At 40.0% G+C, this 20120-nt stretch overlaps 1 long non-coding RNA gene across 1 annotated transcript; it reads right to left on the reverse strand.

Annotated features, from left to right (window-relative positions):
* Positions 1–1406: 1406 nt before the first annotated feature.
* Positions 1407–19510, reverse strand: LOC129627251 (uncharacterized). Its single transcript, XR_008702508.1, has 3 exons — positions 19385–19510; positions 16996–17105; positions 1407–1825 (listed from the first exon to the last, which is right to left on the reverse strand). It is a non-coding gene; the product is annotated as an uncharacterized LOC129627251 (long non-coding RNA).
* Positions 19511–20120: the final 610 nt, after the last annotated feature.

The raw sequence follows: 20120 nt of genomic DNA on the forward strand, positions 1-20120 counted from the left end.
GAGTAAAGAATACCAATTATTTTCCTCTTAAGTAGGGCCAGACCAACTCAGCATAAAACCAGAGGATGGGCACTGCTTTCCTGGAAGGAAGCTGATGGTGCTGATGCCATCGGCTGGGTTGACTAAGGAGACATGATCCAGGAGCCACCCAGCTGAAGGCTGGTATACCACAGACAGACATGCTTCTAAGACCTGCGGCAATTAGGAATTCAAGGTTAGCCCCAACTTTTCAGATGAAGCCTTCTAATTTTCCTTTTCCCTCCCCCGAGCTTCTTCCAGGAAACCTGCCTTGTCCTCTGCTGTGGTTGGAAAAGATCAAATGTGCCCTTTACCGAAAAGGCAGGGCTTTCCTCTCTCCCCTGCTCCTTCATGTGCACCCCCATGTGACGGCTCATACAGGGACACTCCCGGGGCCTCTGACACAGAGCTGTCTCAACTCTGTGTCTCTGATCCTTTGTCTCGATTGAGGGCACACCAGGTCAAGACAGAAGGCCAGAGCTGCTGGTCCAAGACGGTTAATGATGATAGAATAAAGTCACCATAAAAAACCATCATTTTGAACAGAATTTTTTTGAGATAAATTTTGAGCTCAGACAATTCAGGGATGCTTTTGTGCAATACCTTCATAATTTCACTCATGCCAACTTCAACCAAAAACTTTATCAGAATAATGAGGCAAAAATCAGGGGGTGGAAAATGTGGTCTATTCTCCAAAGTGCAAAAAAAAAAAAAAAAAAAAAAGGAAAGAAAAGTTGTTGAAAGAGGAGAAAGCAGTTTGATTCCACCCTGATACCCAAGCTTTTCTCCTAGAATTTCAATGAGATTTCTAAAGTTGGCTAAACGTTCTCCCACTGCAGCCCAGGAGCACACAGGAGAACTTTCCAGTAGGTATCGTCTATATATTCATTGTCTCCATTCTGCCCAGTTGTATCAGTCCTTATAACCTGTATATTATAGAACCATTCCCCTTTTACTTCTGTCCCTCTCATCAGCTTGTGGACTTCTGGGAGACAGGAATGTATATCAGTGATCTCAGCTTGTCACCACTGGGTCACCCTTTCCTTCCAGAGATGGTTTCCTGTGTGTCACTGCTGGGCAGGGACATGGCTTATTTCAGCATATAAGACAAGAAGAAGACAATGGGCATGTACTGGCTTCTTGTCTGCTTTGGCCAAAACATTGGCAGGTCACATATTTCCATGCCCCAAGTTTGTTTGCAGATACATACACTGTTGCCTTTTCTGAAATCTTCATTTTTCTCACAATGAGTTAAATACTGCACGTGGAAGGATTTACTCTCTTGGTGTCAGCCCATGAGAGGGCTATGAAGGGGCAGGTGCTATGAGCACGTAACAAGATTTTAAGCCTGAGGTATCATGTGATGGTGGTGATGCTGGCCTAGGTCATTGCCCTCACTCACAACAGGCACAGCCAAACTTGCACAGGATCCCATTAGTAGCCCCAGTGAGGCCAGGAAATGCAGGGTAGCCCCAAAAGTGGAGTAACCACGGGGTCACTACAGAACATTCCTGAAGGGGAATATACTGGGTTTGATAAATCACAGGGTTCGTGACCCAAGGAACAACTCACTTTCCTTGATGATCCCACGGTATTTTTAGCCATTGAGCTGGTTAGTTCCCTGTCTGGATATTATTCCTTTTTTGTTTGCTCGACTCTTGATCCTTCCTTCCTTCCTTCCTGCCTTCCTGCTGTGAAATGGTCTGTTTACTGTGTATTGCTAAATCACTACCATATTTACTTGTGTTTTTACAGCCAAGATGCTCACAACCCTTCTTTTTTTCCATCTGGAAGGAAAAACCATTACCTAAAAAAGAAAAAAAAAAGCATGTCTCTTACATGAACTGAAATGTTTCATTTTATTTTCTACCCCATCTGAACACTTGCAGCTTATCAGGTATTGTGAAGCACATTAATACATATTATCTCATTTAACTCACCACGTTGATTGCTAGAGACTTGTTCTTATCCTCAGTTTTATTTAGGGGGGAATAAGCACAGAGAAGGCAATGGCACCCCACTCCAGTACTCTTGCCTGGAAAATCCCATGGACGGAGGAGCCTGGTAGGCTGCAGTCCATGGGGTCGCTTAGGGTTGGACACAACTGAGAGACTTCACTTTCACTTTTCACTTTCATGCATTGGAGAAGGAAATGGCAACCCACTCCAGTGTTCTTGCCTGGAGAATCCCAGGGACGGGAAGCCTGGTGGGCTGCCATCTATGGGGTCACACAGAGTCGGACACGACTGAAGCAACGCAGCAGCAAGCACAGAGAAACTTTCTCGAGGTTAGCTGCTAACATGTGTTGCTGCTGCTGCTGCTGCTAAGTCGCTTCAGTCATGTCCAACTCTGTGCGACCCCATAGACAGCAGCCCACCAGGCTCCCCCGTCCCTGGGATTCTCCAGGCAATTAGAGCTAGAATTTGTACCTGGGTTAGTGCGACTCCTCTTAGCTATTAATTTTCCATAACTTTGAAGTCTGTATCTTCATTTCCCATCACTCCCTCCAAGTCTGTGCATCAGTTTCAAAAGAATTCCTGACCTAGGGAATTGTGTATCACACAAGACCACAGAAATCATAGATCTCCTCAGCTTGCATCTTACAGATGTATGTAGATCATAGAGAACAAGAGTATTTACAAGATGTTAAAGCTACTTCATGCTATCTCAAACCAATTAGATTTTCTGGTCCTCTTGTGGGTCTCTTGTTCTTATTACAACACTGACTTCTCCTGTCCCTTATATTTTTACTATAATTTTCTGACGAGCAGTATTTCTTTTCCTTCATTCAAGAAGCTCTGCTTTGCCAAAGGAGAATGAAACCTCTCAGAAGGAGAAATCCAAATATATCATTTGACACCATTATGCATGCAGAGACACAGTAAGCCTTCTGGATGCTTAAGACGTCTTGGTTATGAAAAATGATTATGTAAATGAAGATAATTCATACTTCCTCGCTTTATAAATTAGCCCTCGGAACTGACTTGGCTGGTGAATGAGACTAAATACAAGCAAGGCCAACGATAAGCAAACATCAAATGAAGTGATATTTGTTTTGGATGACCTCTCACGTCCTTTCTGGCCTTTCCAGACCTCCTGGCATTCATCATCTTCTCTGCTCACCTGTCACCTGCTCAAAGTATCACACCAAATGGCTGTCCAAACACACTGTTTACCACCTTCTCTTTCAATTCCATTACTCTCTCTTCTTCCCTCCCCCAATTCTCATTCCCTAAGCTGGATGATTTCCCTCAAGGGTTAGAGGGCCTCTACCATTCTTTCGCATGTTCTCCTGTTCCTTTTCCTATGTTCTAAGAGCACCTGTGACTTTCCAGTACCGCCTCCAACCCACTCCTGACAGAAGACTTCCAGCAGAATGGGGCATTGCTGTGATCTGGGGATCTTTCTAGGGCTTTTCTCCCATGACTACTACCTGGTCTACACTTAGCTGTTTGCATGTCATTTCTGCTCTTTTAGAAGGCTAATGGATTTATTAATTTAATTATTAATATTTTTAAAATAAATTTTGATTAATTTTATATAAATTTATTAAAATAATACAAATTTTTGTTAATAATTACATCATTAAATTATTATTGTTTAGCTGCTAAGTCATGTCCAACTCTTTGTGACCCCATGGACTGTAGCCCACCAAGCTCCTCCATCCATGGGATTTCCCAAGCAAGAATACTAGAGGGGGTTGCTGCTTCCTTTTCCAGAGGATCTTCCCAACATGGAAACTGTACCCACATCTCCTGCTTGGCAGGCAGTTTCTTTATCACTAAGCCACCTGGGAAGCCCAAGGGCTCCTGCCAATGCAGGAGACACAGGAGACTCGAGTTCAATCCCTGGCTTAGAAAGATTCCCAAAGGAGGAAATGGCAACCCACTAGAGTATTCTTTCCTGGAAAATCCCATGGACAGAAAAGTCTGGAGGGCTATAGTCCTTGGGGCTGCAAAAGTGTCACACACGACTTAGCAACTAAGCATGCATGTATGGTAAATTATTGACACTCATACTTGTTAACTGGAGTAGGAGATGACACCCCACTCCAGTACTCTTGCCTGGAAAATCCCAAGGATGGAGGAGCCTGGTAGGCTACAGTCCACAGGGTGGCAAAGAGTCGGACATGACTGAGCGACTTCACTTTCACTTCACACTTGTTAATATTATTTAAATGTTATTTGAATAGTATTAATTTAATATTATTATTATGGATTTCATTAAATAAATATTGGTTAAATAAAATCAACAATCTAATCCCTGCCAATGTGTGAACTCCCTGACAGGTCATCCCACACAGTAATCAAGTTCAAAAGCACAGGTGTAGGTCCGGAAGACACTCTAGGAGTGATGACATTTACAAGCAGGTAGCAAGCCCAGTTTCTCAAATTCTGTCAGGGAGACCAGTCACTGCCAGCATCTTCTGACTCCAAAGTTAAGGTTATTTATCCAAGTCTTGCTAATTATCACATCATCCTCATTATGTCTATTATGGCTCATTCCAAAATAGATGGTTTATCATCTCATGAGGTAGTGAAACGTTTATTTTTCCTTTCATTTTTAGGGTTTATTTTTCAATTTAAAAATAATGCAAGTCTGTTCTAATAATGAAATATAAGAATACTCAAAGATATAAGGAAAAGATTAACAATCTCACTCTACCTCATTTTTACTCCATCAACCCTCAAGTAATCAATGTTAATAGTTTGATGTGAATTCTTCCACCCCTTCCTCTATGATCAATACATATATATTTGAAATAAATATATATGTTCATGCAAAGATATAAACTACAAATAAAATATTTTAATTATGCTCTAAACATGGGGTCATATTATGTGTATGGATCCCATGCTTGCTTTTGTTCTTAATAAAACGTCATGGACATCCCTCTGGTCATTATAATCTATATTATGGAATACTATAATGTAGTCAATTTTCCTTCTATTCCATCTGTTTCCACTTCTATTGTCACTACAAATAACAATATAGGAAATATCATTAACCATAGTTTTCCATCTCAGAGGCTATTGTTATCTATAGGATATGTTTCCAAAAATGAGATTGCCCAGGTCAAAGAATACATACATTATTTTCTGGAAAAGACTGGTTAAAGCAACTCAAACTCTCCTTGACAACATCTGAAAGTGTCTGTATTCTTAGAAGACTTATAATATGATAAAAACAACTGATAAAAATATTATGTGAGTTACAAACATACGATAAGTCCATGTGGGCTTGTGTCTAATAGTGAGACATTAGAGACATTTAAATAGTGAGACAATGAGACATTTAAAACAAAGGGTTGGTGGTGGAAGGAAGAGAGCCAGCTTTCAAGATGTATCCCAGCATTTTTACATAGGATAAAGCTCTTTGGAAATAGCACCAATGACCTTTCCTGGTATGTGAAAGTAGAGGTGGACATTTTATAAAGGATGAATATAGCTTTAAAGAGGAGGGTGGAAAGAGGAAAGATGATGTTGTTGCCAGGCAACCCTAAAGAAACTTGCTCTGATTGGATGTATGTCAAATGAGGATGAGATGGTTGGATGGCATCACCAACATAATGGACGTGAGTTTGAGCAAACTCCAGGAGACAGTGAAGGACGGGTAAGCCTTGCATGCTGCAGTCCATGGGGTTGTAATGAGTTGGACATGACTTAGCGACTGAACAACAACAATGAATAATTTAGCCAGATATTAAGGAACTTTACCAAAGTTTTACAGATAGAAAAATGCAGTGATGGGATTTAAATGGGAGGCTATGTGGCTTAAAATCTCATACAAATTCAACCACACTAGGTGACTTCTCAGCTGTTCTAGTACCGTAGTAATTATAACAGCTGTGATGATCAGTTCTATGTGTCAACTTGACTGAGCCATGAAGTGCTGAGATACTGATTTAAACACCATTCTAAGTGTATGTGTGGGGTGTTTATGGGTGAGATAAACCATAGGTAGACTGAGTAAAGCAGATTGCCCTTCCCAATGTGGGTGGGCTGCCTCCAATCTATGGGGGACCTGAAGAGAATGAAAGACAGGGAAGAGAGGATTCACTCTCTCTGTTTTCAAGATAGGACACTGACCTCTCCTGCACTTGGACTGGAACTTACACAACCAGCTCACCTGGTTTTCAGGTCTTCAGACTCACATAGGAACTATTCGACTGCTCTGCTGGGTCTCCAGAAGATCATGGATCTTCTGAGTCTCCAGACTGTATGAGTCAATTCCTTATAATAAATACATAATATCTATCCTATTGGTTCTGTTTCTCTGGAGAATCCTGACAGTAAAATAGCCAACCTGTATTGGTTAATTCATAGGAAACATGAATTACTATGTTTAAAGCACTGGATGCTGATAACTTTTTTCAAACTATCTCATTTACACCATACAAAAACCCTAGGAGGTAGGTACTATTATCCCATTTTACAAATAAGGAAAGTAAGATTCTGAGAACTTTAAAAACTTGGACTGGCACAAATGATTGAACTAGTATCCTAGAAAGTAGAAGTATAGGGATGCTGCTGCTGCTGTTGCTGCTAAGTCGCTTCAGTTGTGTCCAACTCTGTGCAACCCCACAGACGGCAGCCCACCAGGCTCCCCCGTCCCTGGGATTCTCCAGGCAAGAACACTGGAGTGGGTTGCCATTTCCTTCTCCAATGCATGAAAGTGAAAAGTGAAAGTGAAGTCTCTCAGTTGTGTCCAACCCTAAGCGACCCCATGGACTGCAGCCTACCAGGCTCCTCCGTCCATGGGATTTTCCAGGCAAGAGTACTGGAGTGGGGTGCCATTGCCTTCTCCGGAAGTATAAGGATATGAGGGCTCAAAAACCAAACTCTTCACTTCTGGTACTTTTTTCTCCTAAAAGCAGTTTAATATATCTCTCCCTCTTCATTGTCACTGCTATTATCCTGGCCTTCTGTATTTCACCCTGTGCTTTATCTCTTCTCTTTCTATTCCCATTACAAAGGTAGATATTTCATCTTATGTATCTCTAGCTCAACCAGGCATTAAGATCTTTTAGACTCGCATTGCTTACATCACCTGCATTGGCAGGTGGGTTCTTTACCACTAGCACCACCTGCGAAGCCCCAGATAAATGCATAGACAGTTGTATATCCTCTCCCATCCTGGGGATAGATTATTCACCAGAAATACTTACAGCTTCACCCCAAGCAATCCATGGACAGAGAGATGCAGTGATAAAAAATAAAAATAAAAAAAGTAAATCACTACAGTGAAATCATTACAGGCAGCTCAATAATTCTGTGACTCTCTGAGTTCCTCTACTAAGTTCCTGGTGAGAGATTCTACAATTAACACAAAAGGGGTAGTCAAACGAACCTAGGTTTGTTTGTTAGCTTGTTTGTATTGATATTAAACATAATATAGAGTTGGAACTGGTTATGGACAAGGAAAGTATCTATTTATTCATCCTGTGAAAGTGAAAGTGAAGTCGCTCAGTCGTGTCTGACTCTTTGCGATCCCATGGACGGTAGCCTACCAGGCTCCATGGTCCATGGGATTTTCCAGGCAAGAATACTGGGTGGGCTACCATTTCCTTCTCCAGGGGATCTTCCCAACCCAGGGATTGAACCCAGGTCTCCTGCATTGCAGACAGATGCTTTACTGTCTGAGCCACTAGGGAAGCCCTCTTCATCCTGTAATCACACCCAATCCCGTATCTTAGCACTAAATCTAAAGAAGCTATTCCTTGTCATTAAAATTTAAACCATGATATATCACATAGTGTGTATACATACAATGGTGTTATGTGATTTGAAAAGTCATTTATTTATTTTAGGGAGGGGCACAGCTTTTTAAATATCTCAATTTTCTACAAATTAACATGATGGTGAGAATTTCAAGGAAGTTTCCAATTTCAGAAGAAATTGGCCAATATCTATTCAAACCCCAAATTTGTAACCACAAAAGTTGATTCCTTTGAAAAGGACATTTTTTCCCCTTCCCACAGACAAGTCAGCTGAGCAACCCTACACATGGTGAGACTCAAGAACCAATGGAAAAAAAGGAAATAAACCATAGGCTTCTTTCCAATGTGCCAGGAAAGAGACAGTGGCGAGAACTTTAGACACTGGAATTTGGTAGGGCAACAGCACATTTATAAATTGCAGTTCATTCTTGGAGAATCACTAGGTTCCACTCCTCTTAATATCTCCTCCTGTTGGTTTCTAAAGATGGCTATTCAAAAAAGATACATCTACAATTAATCTATGACAAAGGAGGCAAGAATATACAGCAGAGAAGACAGTCTCTTCAATAGGTGGTGCTGGGAAAACTGTACAGCTACATGTAAAAGACTGAAATTTGAATATTCTCTAACACCATATACAAAGATAAACTAAAAATGGATTAAAGATCTAAATGTAAGACCAGATTCTATAAAACTCTTAAAGGAAAACATAGGCAGAACACTCTATAACATAAATCACAGCAGTATATTTTTGGATTCACCTCCTAGAGTAATGAAAATAAAAACAAAAATAAACAAATGGAACCTAATTAAACTTAAAAGTTTTTTTTACAACAAAGGAAACCATTAGCAAAACAAAACCAAACCCACAGAATAGGAAATATCTGCAAAAGATGTGAACAACGGACTAATGTCCAAAATATACAAACAGCTCAATAAAAAAAGGAAAAAAGTTCAATTTTTAAAAAATGGGCAAAAGATCTAAAGAGACATTTCTCCAAAGAAGACATACAGATGACCAGAAAGTACATGAAAGGATGCTTACCATCACTAGTTTTCAGAGAAATGCAAGTCAAAACTGCAACGAGGTATCACATTATACCAGTTACAACGGCTATCATTGAAATGTCTGCAAACAGTAAATGCTAGAGAGGGTGTGGAGAAAAGGGAATCCTACACTGTTGGTGAGAATGTATATTGGTAGAGCCACTAAGGAGAATAGTAAGGAGGTTCCTTAAAACACTAAAAACAGAGCTACCATACAATACAGCCATCTCCTCCTGGGCATATATATGAGGAAACCTGTAAAGAAAAATGACCCCAATGTTCATCACAGCACTATTTACAATAGCCAAGACATGGAAGCAACCTAAGTGGCCATCAACATAGGAGTGGAAAAAGAAGATGTGGGACATATATACAATGGAATATTGGTCATAAAAAAGAATGAAAAATGTCATTTGTAGCAACATGGATGGACCTAGAGATTACCATATTCAGTGAAGTAAGTCAGACTAAGACACATATCATATGGCATCATTTATATGTGGCATCTTAAAAATGTTGCAAATGAACTTATTTACAAAACAGAAAAAGACTGACAGAATTAGAAACCAAATTTATGGTTACCAAAGGGGAAAAATGGTAGGAGAGAGGGATAGATTAGGAGGTTGGGATTAACATATATATACTGCTATATATAAAATAATCAACAAGGACTTACTGTATAGCACAGAGAACTCTACTCAATACTCTGTAATAAGCTATATACAAAAAGAGTCTGAAAAATAATAGATATGTGTATATGTATAACTGAATCACTTTTGTTGTACACCAGAAAGTAATTCATTGTAAATCAGTTATACCCTAATATAAAAATTAAAATTACAAAAATACATCTGCTGCTAGCTGCTAAGTCACATCAGTCGTGTCCGACTCTGTGCGACCCCATAGATGCAGCCCACCAGGCTCCCCTGTCCCTGGGATTCTCCAGGCAAGAACACTGGAGTGGGTTGCCATTTCCTTCTCCAATGCATGAAAGTGAAAACTGAAAGTGAAGTCGCTCAGTTGTGTCCGACTCCTAGCGACCCCATGGACTTCAGCCCACCAGGCTCCTCCATCCATGGGAGTTTCCAGGCAAGAGTACTGGAGTGGCATTATTTATTTTGTGTGAAAAAAATAATTTAGTCTACCTGAGATAAAAATAGTGTGCCTTATCGATAAACAAGCCACCAAAGTTTTATTTCTAGCCAAACTTTTTTCTCTTTCAGTGAAAAAAAAAAATCAATACAGAATCTGACTTGGTTTGTATTCAGTGCAACTATTCTCTCTTAAATTATGTAAGCCACTTTATCTTTATCATCTCCAACCAAAGTGAAACTGATATTTACTTATATGCTACCTTTCACCTAGTCGCTAAAGATCTTTTGCATAGCATCCACCTAATTAAATCAGATAGACAAAATGAGAGGATGGGGGCAGTGCTGGCTTCAAGTTCATGACTTCCCCTGAAGGGCCAACTGAGGAAGACCTCAGGATGGTCATCATTGACACTCTATGGATGTCAATAGAGTCTTTGGTCTGAGGGTTGTAGGTGGAGCTTAACTATGCCTGGGAAGCCCAAGTGCTGGTGTGCTGTGTAACCCTGTGTAAAACAGTTGGTAAATGTGTTCTTTGTTTTAGAGGTCTGTTATATATTCTATTATGTTATATATGTATTATATATAATATATATAGTGTATATATATATATATTTGGATACATATTTTAGATATATAGATCCAAAATCTGGACTTCCCTGGTGGCTCAGTGGTAAAGAATCTGCCTGCCAGTGCAGGAGACACAGGTTTGATTCCTAAGATCCCCTGGAAAAGGGCACAGCAACCCACTCCAGTATTCCTGCCTGGGAAATCTCATGGACAGAGGAGCCTGCTGGGTTACAGTCCACAGGGTTGCAAAAAAATCGGACATGACTTAGCAACTAAACAAAAACAACAATCCAATATCCAGTGGGAAATCTTAAGAAGAAATATGACTTGGGGAACAATGGGGAACTTGGAAAAATCCCCTCCACTTAGTCTCTGTGGCCTCAACTCATTCTCATGAATGCAGGATGAACCAGAAGCTCTTTCTTCTCTGTTCCTTCTCTCTAATAACAGTGACTCTGTGTTCTTTGAGCGCCCCTTTCCTGAAGACCGCCCCTCAATGTTCTATTCTCAGCCACATGCCCTTCTACTTCTAGTCTTCTGCCCCCTGAATGATCTCCTTGAAAACACAGCAAGTGCCACACATAAAAGCAAATATAAAGTTATTATTTCTGTGCACAAAACTGGGGCTCTTTATCACCTGCCAAATAAAATTCAAGTCCCTGAGACTGACTGAGAACTGATTAAAAATCATAGCTAGAAATTTATATTCCTATAACAACAACAACAACAAAAAGCTCAAAATCAAAGATCAAATGATTATCCCAAGAAGTCAGAGGTGCAAACTAAATGTGACACAGAGAAAGTAGGAAAATAAACGGGGGTAGAAATTAATGGGAGTGAAAATATACAGTAAAGACACTAAACCGCCCAAAGGTTAGCTCTTTGGAAAGACTAATTAAATTGATAAACCTCTAGTGAGACTAATTAAGAGAAAAGAGACAAAAAAAGGCACAAATAATTGCTAATGGAGATGAAAGCAGACCATTGTTACTTGTTCAGACATTCAAAATAAAATGAGGACATTATAGGATTACCAGAAAAATATAGGATGTGGTTAAATCTGAATTTTAGAAAAGTAACTGATCATTTTTTAGTATACATATGGCCCAAATATTGTTTATCTGACAAATATCATAACAGTTTTATCCCTGTTAGAGAAATTGAAACCATAATTAAAAATTTTCCATACCAAACCAAAGACTTCAGGTACACATGGAATTACTGAGAATTGCATCAAATCTTCAAGCAAAAAATCTGACCAATCTTACACAAAACTCTTGCAGAGAATAGAAAAGCAAGCAAACACTTTCCAATTCATTTCATGCAACTGACATGAACTTCATAAGACAGACCGAACATTATAATAAAAATAAGTTCAGTCATTTCACTTATTTAAATAATATAAATAACATAGCTATAAAGACTATACAACACAAGAAAGCTGAGTTTATTTTAGGAAGGCAAATTTAGCTTAACATTTTGAAAATCAATGTTATATTCCACATTAATAGAATAAAGGAAAAAAATGATAAGACCATATCATATACAGAAAAAAGGTTGTGATAAAACTTATGCTTACAGAAGTATATTTTACCCATAACGTGCTCGGACAACAGTGTGAAGGGTTGACACTGAGTGTGTTTAAAGTGATCAGAAGTACTGGGTTGGCCAAATGTTTGCTGGGGTTTTTCAGAACATCATATGGATGCTTTGGGCCAACTCAATAAATTGAATTAGCAATTTCAGACTTGTTCCAGGAGAAAATAATTTCAAGTACATAAAAATGCAATATCTCCTAGAGGAGATACCCCACGTCCAAGGTCAGGAGCAGCAGCCATGAGGAGATACCCCACGCCCAAGGTCAGGAGTGGTGGCTGTGAGGAGATACCCTAGATCCAAGGTAAGGAGCAGCGGCTGCACATTGCTGGAGCAGCCATGAAGAGATACCCCACATTCAAGATAAGACAAACCCAGTAAGACAGTAGACGCTGAGAGAGGGCATCAGAGGGCAGACAAACTGAAACCACAATCACAGAAAACTAGCCAACCTGATCACATGGACCACAGCCCTGTCTAACTCAGTGAAACTAAGCCATGCTGTATAGGGCCACCCAAGATGGGCGGGTCATGGTGGAGAGGTCTGATAGAATGTGGTCCACTGGAGAAGGGAATGGCAAACCACTTCAGTATTCTTGCCTTGAGAACTCCATGAAGAGTATGAAAAGACAAAATGATAGGATACTGAAAGAGGAACTCCTCAGGTTGGTAGGGCCCAATATGCTACTGGAGATCAGTGGAGAAATAACTCCAGAAAGAATGAAGGGATGGAGCCAAAGCAAAAACAATACCCAGCTGTGTTTGTGACTGGTGATGGAAGCAAAGTCCGATGCTATAAAGAGCAATATTGCATAGGAACCTGGAATGTTAGGTCCATGAATCAAGGTAAATTAGAAGTGGCCAAACAGGAGATGGCAAGAGTGAATGTTGACATTCTAGGAATCAGCGAACTGAAATGGACTAGAAGAGGTGAATTTAACTCAGATGGCCAGCATATTCACTACTGTGGGCAGGGATCCCTTAGAAGAAATGGAGTAGCCATCACAGTCAACAAAAGAGTCCAAAATGCGGTACTTGGATGCAATCGACAGAATTTTCTCTGTTCATTTCCAAGGCAACCCATTCAATATCAAGGTAATTCAAGTCTATGCCCCGACCAGTAACCCTGAAGAAGCTGAAGTTGAACGGTTCTATGAAGACCTACAAGACCTTTTAGAAGCCCCTAGACCATTCAGGTATGACCTAAATCAAATCCCTTATGATTATACAGTGGAAGTGAGAAATAGATTTAAGGGACTAGATCTGATAGAGTGCCTGATGCACTATGGACAGAGGTTCGTGACATTGTACAGGAGACAGGGATCAAGACCATTAGCAAGGAAAAGAAATGCAAAGAAGCAAAATGGCTGTCTGAAGAGGCCTTACAAATAGCTGTGAAAAGAAGAGAAGTGAAAAGCAAAGGAGAAAAGGAAAGATATACCCATTTGAATGCAGAGCTCCAAAGGATAACAAGGAGAGATAAAAATGCCTTCCTCAGTGATCAGTGCAAAGAAATAGAGGAAAATAATAGAATGGGAAAGACTAGAGATCTCTTCAAGAAAATTAGAGATACCAAGGGAACATTTCATGCAAAGACGGGCTCAATAAAGGATAGAAATGGTACGGACCTAACAGAAGCAGAAGATATTAAGAAGAGGTGGCAGGAATAAACATAAGAACTGTACAAAAAAGATCTTCATGACCCAGATAATCATGATGGTGTGATCACTCACCTAGAGCCAGACATCCTGGAATGTGAAGTCAAGTGGGCCTTAGAAAGCATCACTACAAACAAAGCTAGTGGAAGTGATGGAATTAGAGTTGAGTTATTTCAAATCCTGAAAGATGATGCTGTGAAATTGCTGTACTCAATATGTCAGCAAATGTGGAAAACTCAGCAGTGGCCACAGGACTGGAAAAGGTCAGTTTTCATTCCAATCCCAAAGAAAGGCAATGCCAAAGAATGCTCAAACTACTGCACAATTGCACTCATCTCACACATTAGCAAAGTAATGCTCAAAATTCTCCAAGCCAGTCGTCAGCAATACATGAACCATGAACTTCCAGATGTTCAAACTGGTTTTAGAAAAGGCAGAGGAACCAGAGATCAAATTGCCAATATTCACTGGATCATCGAAAAAGCAAGACAGCTCCAGAAAAAACATCTATTTCTGCTTTATTGACTATGCCAAAGCCTTTGACTGTGTGGATCACAATAAACTGTGGAAAATTCTGAAAGAGATGGGAATTACAGACTACCTGACCTGTCTCTTGAGAAATCTGTATGCAGGTCAGGAAGCAACAGTTAGAACTGGACAAAGAACAACAGATTGGTTCCAAATAGGAAAAGGAGTACATCATGGCTGTATATTGTCACCCTGCTTATTTAAGTTCTATGCAGAGTACATCATGAGAAACGCTGGGCTGGAGGAAGCACAAGCTGGAATCAAGATTGCTAGGAGAAATCTTGATATGTAGATGACACCACGCTTATGGCAGAAAGTGAAGAAGAACTAAAGAGGCTCTTGATGAAGATTAAAGAGGAGAGTGAAAAAGTTGGCTTAAAGCTCAACATTCAGAAAACTAAGATCATGGCATCCGGTCCCATCACTTCATGGCAAACAGATGGGGAAACAGTAGAAACGGCTGACTTTATTTTTTTGGCTCCAAAATCACTGCAGATGGTGACTGCAGCCATGAAATTAAAAGATGCTTGCTCCTTGGAAGGAAAATTATGACCAACATAGACAGCATATTATAAAGGAGAGACATTACTTTGCCAACAAAGGTCTGTCTAGTCAAGGCTATAGTTTTTCCAGTGGTCACATATGGATGTGAGAGTTGGACTAGAAAGAAAGCTGAGCACTGAAGAATTGATGCTTTTGAACTGTGGTGTTGGAGAAGACTGTTGAGAGTTCCTTGGACTGCAAGAAGATCCAGCCAGTCCATCCTAAAGGCGATCAGTCCTGGGTGTTCATTGGAAGGACTGATGTTGAAGCTGAAACTCCAATACTTTGACCACCTGATGAGAAGAGCAGACTCATTTGAAAAGACCCTGATGCTGGGAAAAATTGAGGGCAGGAGGAGAAGGGGACGACAGAGGATGAGATGGCTGGGTGACATCACCGACTCAATGGACATGGGTTTGGGTGGACTCCGGGAGTTGGAGATGGACAGGGAGGCCTGGAGTGCTGTGGTCCATGGGGTCAGAAAGAGTCAGACATGAGTGAGTGACTGAACTAAACTGAACAAAAAATGCAAATTTGGAAATATTTTTACGGTAAATTCTAGCATATTTGACATAGGGGATCATTTTTAAATACCCTCTTCCTTGACATAAGAAAATTATTTGGAGTAACACAACTCAAAATAAAAAATAATAATGGTCAAAAATGGAAATAGAAGTAATTTTTCATTTTATAGAGCCTTTATATTGTTTTGTGATGATCCCTAACCAATATTGTAGTTGGATCGGTTCTTGTGGTTCTTATTAAGACCGTGAGATGTCCTCAGCAAAAAGGAGCAGAAAACTAGAAAAAAAGAGGTTTATTATTCATAGGTCCTGGAAAGTAGGTGGCACACCTGGGACCACGCAGTGAGGTTGCTGCAGGGTGCGGGAAGCGGGGTAAGGGAGGGAGGGAGAGGGGAGGGGGAAGGAGGAGAGAAAGAAAAGAGCACATCTGGCCTGGGATTTTGCTTTTACTGGTGGCTTCAGAGGCTTCTCTAGTGGCTAAGACCATAAAGAATCTGCCTGCAGTACACAGGTTCAATCCCTAGGTCAGGAAGATACCCTGCAGAAGGGAATAGCAACCCACTCCAGTATTCTGGACTGGAGAACCCTATAGACAGAGGAGCCTGGTCAGCTCCAGTCCATGGGCTCACAAAGACTAGGATATGACTGAGTGACTGACTCCTAGACTCAATTCTTTATTGGTGAATTTAAAACATGACAGCTGGAATTTAAAGCATAGGGAAAGAAAAAACATGTAGTCCAAATGGTCGGTTATTGAAATTAACTCTATAACAAAGGAACCTCAGTGTGGGGAGATGACCGGGCTCTTTATCCAACTGTATGGCTGGCTTGTGTTTATTCTAGATAGCCAACTTTGAAGTGGAAGCCTCAGCAATCAAAGCTTAAGGCAGGCACTTGCATTATAAGATGAAAAGCCAGCCATCAGGTCTTATGATACATACATAATTTCTTCAATTTTTTAAATGGAAACAACAACAAAAAAGAAACTTAAGGAAACAAGTAATGGATTAGTCATTTTAACTGCATTGCATATTTTTAAAGGGAAAAAATGTATACCTACATATTGATCTCTTGTAGTAACGACTAATAGTTCCAAAGAATTACAGTTCCTGTTTTTCTAGCTTTAACATTCTACAGATTTGTCAATGATTTTGTCAAAGTCATTTTTTTCACATATTTATGTTCAAGACAATGTCGACTTTTTTTGGTCAATCTGTGCTCACTGATAGTTGATGGAAGAACACATTTAACGTCATAAAATTTCTTTCACATGAAACAAGAGACATAAAAACAGCTAAGAAAATTTAATCTAAAACAGGGCAAAGTTTCATAAAAATACCATTTCAAAATAAATTTCATAAAATGTGTACTGTCCACGTCTTTATTTCTTTGGTATCAATTTGAATTATTCCAAATTTTTTACAGTCAAAAAAGTTCCACTAAAATACTTTCATCAGGAATCCATCTTAAATTTCTATTATATTTAGTAAAAACTTCTAAGTTTTTCTTTTGCTTTAGAATCAATGTCTAGAACTTAGTGGAAATGATTAGGATATTTAAACATTGCCTTGTTATTTTTCCAACAATGTAAGATGAACATCTTTTGTTATTTCTCTGGGTATTTTTCATCGAATTTGATTCATTTTTCTAGGTAAATGTCCAAATTCCTTACATCTGGCATAGAGAATAGGCTTTCTCACCATTGCTGTGCACCAATCTTCAGGGAAAAAGTTTGGAACTTGCTGCTGTCAGTACATCATTAAATGGATTCTGGCTGTGTGCAAATATTTTTATGGCTGGTTTCTTCACACTAGAAAATATATAATCAGGAACAAAAATCACATACTGCTATCTTTGTTTATTTCAAATGCACTGTTTAAATGCAGAAATATATAGCACCGTGGGAGTTGGAAATACAAACTGCTAAAGGAGGAAGCTCCAAGGATTATAAACCATTAGGAATTTCTTCTGGAAATGAACTTGGTGGCCAAGTCCACATGTGTCAGAGGCCAACTGCAGAGCTGGGCGTTCTCTGAATTAACTTTTGTATATAACCCAATGTTTATTAAAGAGATGGAAATGTGCTCATTTGAAACATAAATATATGTTACTGAAAACTCAGCAGTGATCATGGCAAATGCTTGTAAAGTAGACCAGAAAAATACTCTTTTTTTTTTTTTCCTGGATGGTGCTTAAGAACTGCTAGGCATGGTGGTAATTTAAACACAGACAAAGCTGAGTCAGTGTGGTTATGCTTTTAAATTCTTTACAGGTAATGCAGTCTCGATTGTCTGTAGCCCAAGTGGAGGGTGTATCCCAGTCTTTGATCAAATACAGATGGATCATCATGTCACTCTCCACTTACTGAAATGGAGAATACGCAAACCCTCAACCAACTTAGAACGTCGAGCCAGGAGGCTGCTCGTGCCTCTAACGGATGCCTTCATGCTTAAACCTGTACCATTTTTATCACGATTTGTGGATAGTTTTGTCAGTAGGTATTCTACGATCTCTTTTAAAATTTGCATCAGAAACAACAGTCCTGATTTCAATAGCTCACTGGGAAATGAAAGCTATGCAGAAATCCCTGGCCTATGTAGTCCATTGCTATGAGATTCAAGGCTTCTCCCTAACCCTGGATGTGTCCATCTTCCTTAAACAGGGCTCTGGTCCCACACCTTTCTTGGTGAGACACCGTCAAAACACAAACCCAATATAAACAGAGACAAAATGTGCCTTTTCCTCAGATACAGAAGCCACACAGCAGGTGGAGAAATAGGAATGTCCTCCCGATGCCATGTAACCCCTACATCTGTCCCAAAGCTGGCACACCTTCTAGAAAAAAAGAGAGGCAACCATTTAACTGGTGGGAATGGAAGAATGGCCCAGACCAGCTGGGTTGGGGGACAGGAATTCCAGAAAGCATGATGACGTTGAAGCTGGTATAACAGAATTACGTGCAATGTCTTCCTTCTGGCTGAAGAAAAAGCAGTGTTCTCCCAAACAGAATGCCTTTGAAAATGCCCTCTCTATAGAAGAAAGTAAAGTTCTAAAATTTCTAATTTCGCTTCCAAGTTTCTTCTGTTTTTCCCTACCCTCTCCAGCCACCCAGAGCTCAGCTAATCCTCCCCAAAATAAAATATTTCTGCAGTTGTTCCCAGCCTTATTCTCTTGGCCATTATGTTTTCATGCCAGCTCCTCAACTATGATTATATTGATCCATGTAACAGTAAAAGAAAGCCCCAAATGAGTCCAAGACCTTGGGATGTTCACCTCATAGCTCATTTTGACAGATTTATTTAAGAAGTTGTGTGTGTGTGTGTTTTAACTCAGTTTTGTTTCCTTTTCCAACTAAGTATATCCTCAGCATCAAGGCCCAATTTATAGACTTATGTAGTGGATTCCCTGGAATTAGTCTCCATGTACGTTCCGCCTTGTCCCAAGGTACAGACTGTACCAGACCCTCCCTCTGTGAACTGGACAAACTCCTGGCTTCTAATGCTGCGCCTAATGCCAAAACGCAGTGTGGTGTGACTGCCATCTGCTGGCGTGGTGCTGACATTACAGCATAGACCACCGTGCACTAATCAGGTGACTCTTGTTTGAAATCAAAAGCTTTCTCTGAACAAATGAAAAACAAGTTTCCTCAATCTAGCTTCAACACACACACAAATATTTACACTGGAAAAGCTGAAGAATTATAGAAATTTTTTTATGGAAGACTTCCAAGTGAGAATCATACTCTGAGGAAATGGGATTACAGACTACTTACCTCCTCACCCAGGGGGACTCCATCACCAAAAACCTAGAAGCCAAACCTCATCAACTCGACAGTGTGATTCTACCTTGTGAAGCCTGTTATGGGCTGATATCAAGTCCTATAAGAAGTGAAATCTTCCCTCAGATACTGACAATTAAAATAACTTCTTTCCCTTTAAAGAAAATAAAATGTTTCTTACAATCCAAATGGCTGAAACATAAACATTGACACTGAGGGAGGGGACAGGTGAATTCTTTTCTCATTACAAAAGCCATTCTCCAAGGTTTAAGAGTAAGAATCATGCTTAAGAAATGTTGACACAAGCTCACCCTTGAAGCAAGAGCCAGGCACTTCTGCTCAATTCTTTTTTTCTTTTTCCAACTCTTATCTTCAGGATTCATGGAACTGCACAATTCATGGCCATGAAAGCCAAATTCCTATGGCTGACTTCAATGGGTGTTGCCATTTTTTTTTAGGGCAAAGAATGGGACCATGTGTGATTGGGAATAGAATTCACAACCGCTGGGAGGACTTTCCCAGAGAGAATACCCCCTATAGTAGAATGCAATTGAACTTCTTGGAAGGATCCTACTCATTGCAGAAGCAACACATTCACTACCAAAGGCAACGGCTGCCATTAATCAACATAAATTTCTACATTAAAGGCCATGGGAACCAAGATAAATTTCACGTTTTACAAAACTAAAGGATTCAATAAGTACTAGATTTTTACATTATATGAATGCGATTTATCCTGTCCCCAAAGCCCCAGCTCCCGTTGCTCACCCCCTAAATGCATGGAGCTATCCTACACCTCTTATGCCCTCACTCATCACATCCAACCCATCTCCATGTCTTAGCAGCTGGATCTCAAAAGCCAAATCTGTTCATATCTCTCCAGATCCACATGGACCATCTTAATCCAATTGATGATTATATTCCTTGGGAGGTGCAGCCATCAGGTGCTAAATGGGCATTGTGTCCATTCTTGCCCTTCTATCCTCAACTCTCAGCTGTGCAGTTGGAGTGATCTCTTTAAAATACAAACCTCCAGGGGTGACAGAG

Source organism: Bubalus kerabau, chromosome 14, assembly GCF_029407905.1.
Source record: "Bubalus kerabau isolate K-KA32 ecotype Philippines breed swamp buffalo chromosome 14, PCC_UOA_SB_1v2, whole genome shotgun sequence".
Taxonomy (NCBI): Eukaryota; Metazoa; Chordata; class Mammalia; order Artiodactyla; family Bovidae; genus Bubalus; species Bubalus kerabau.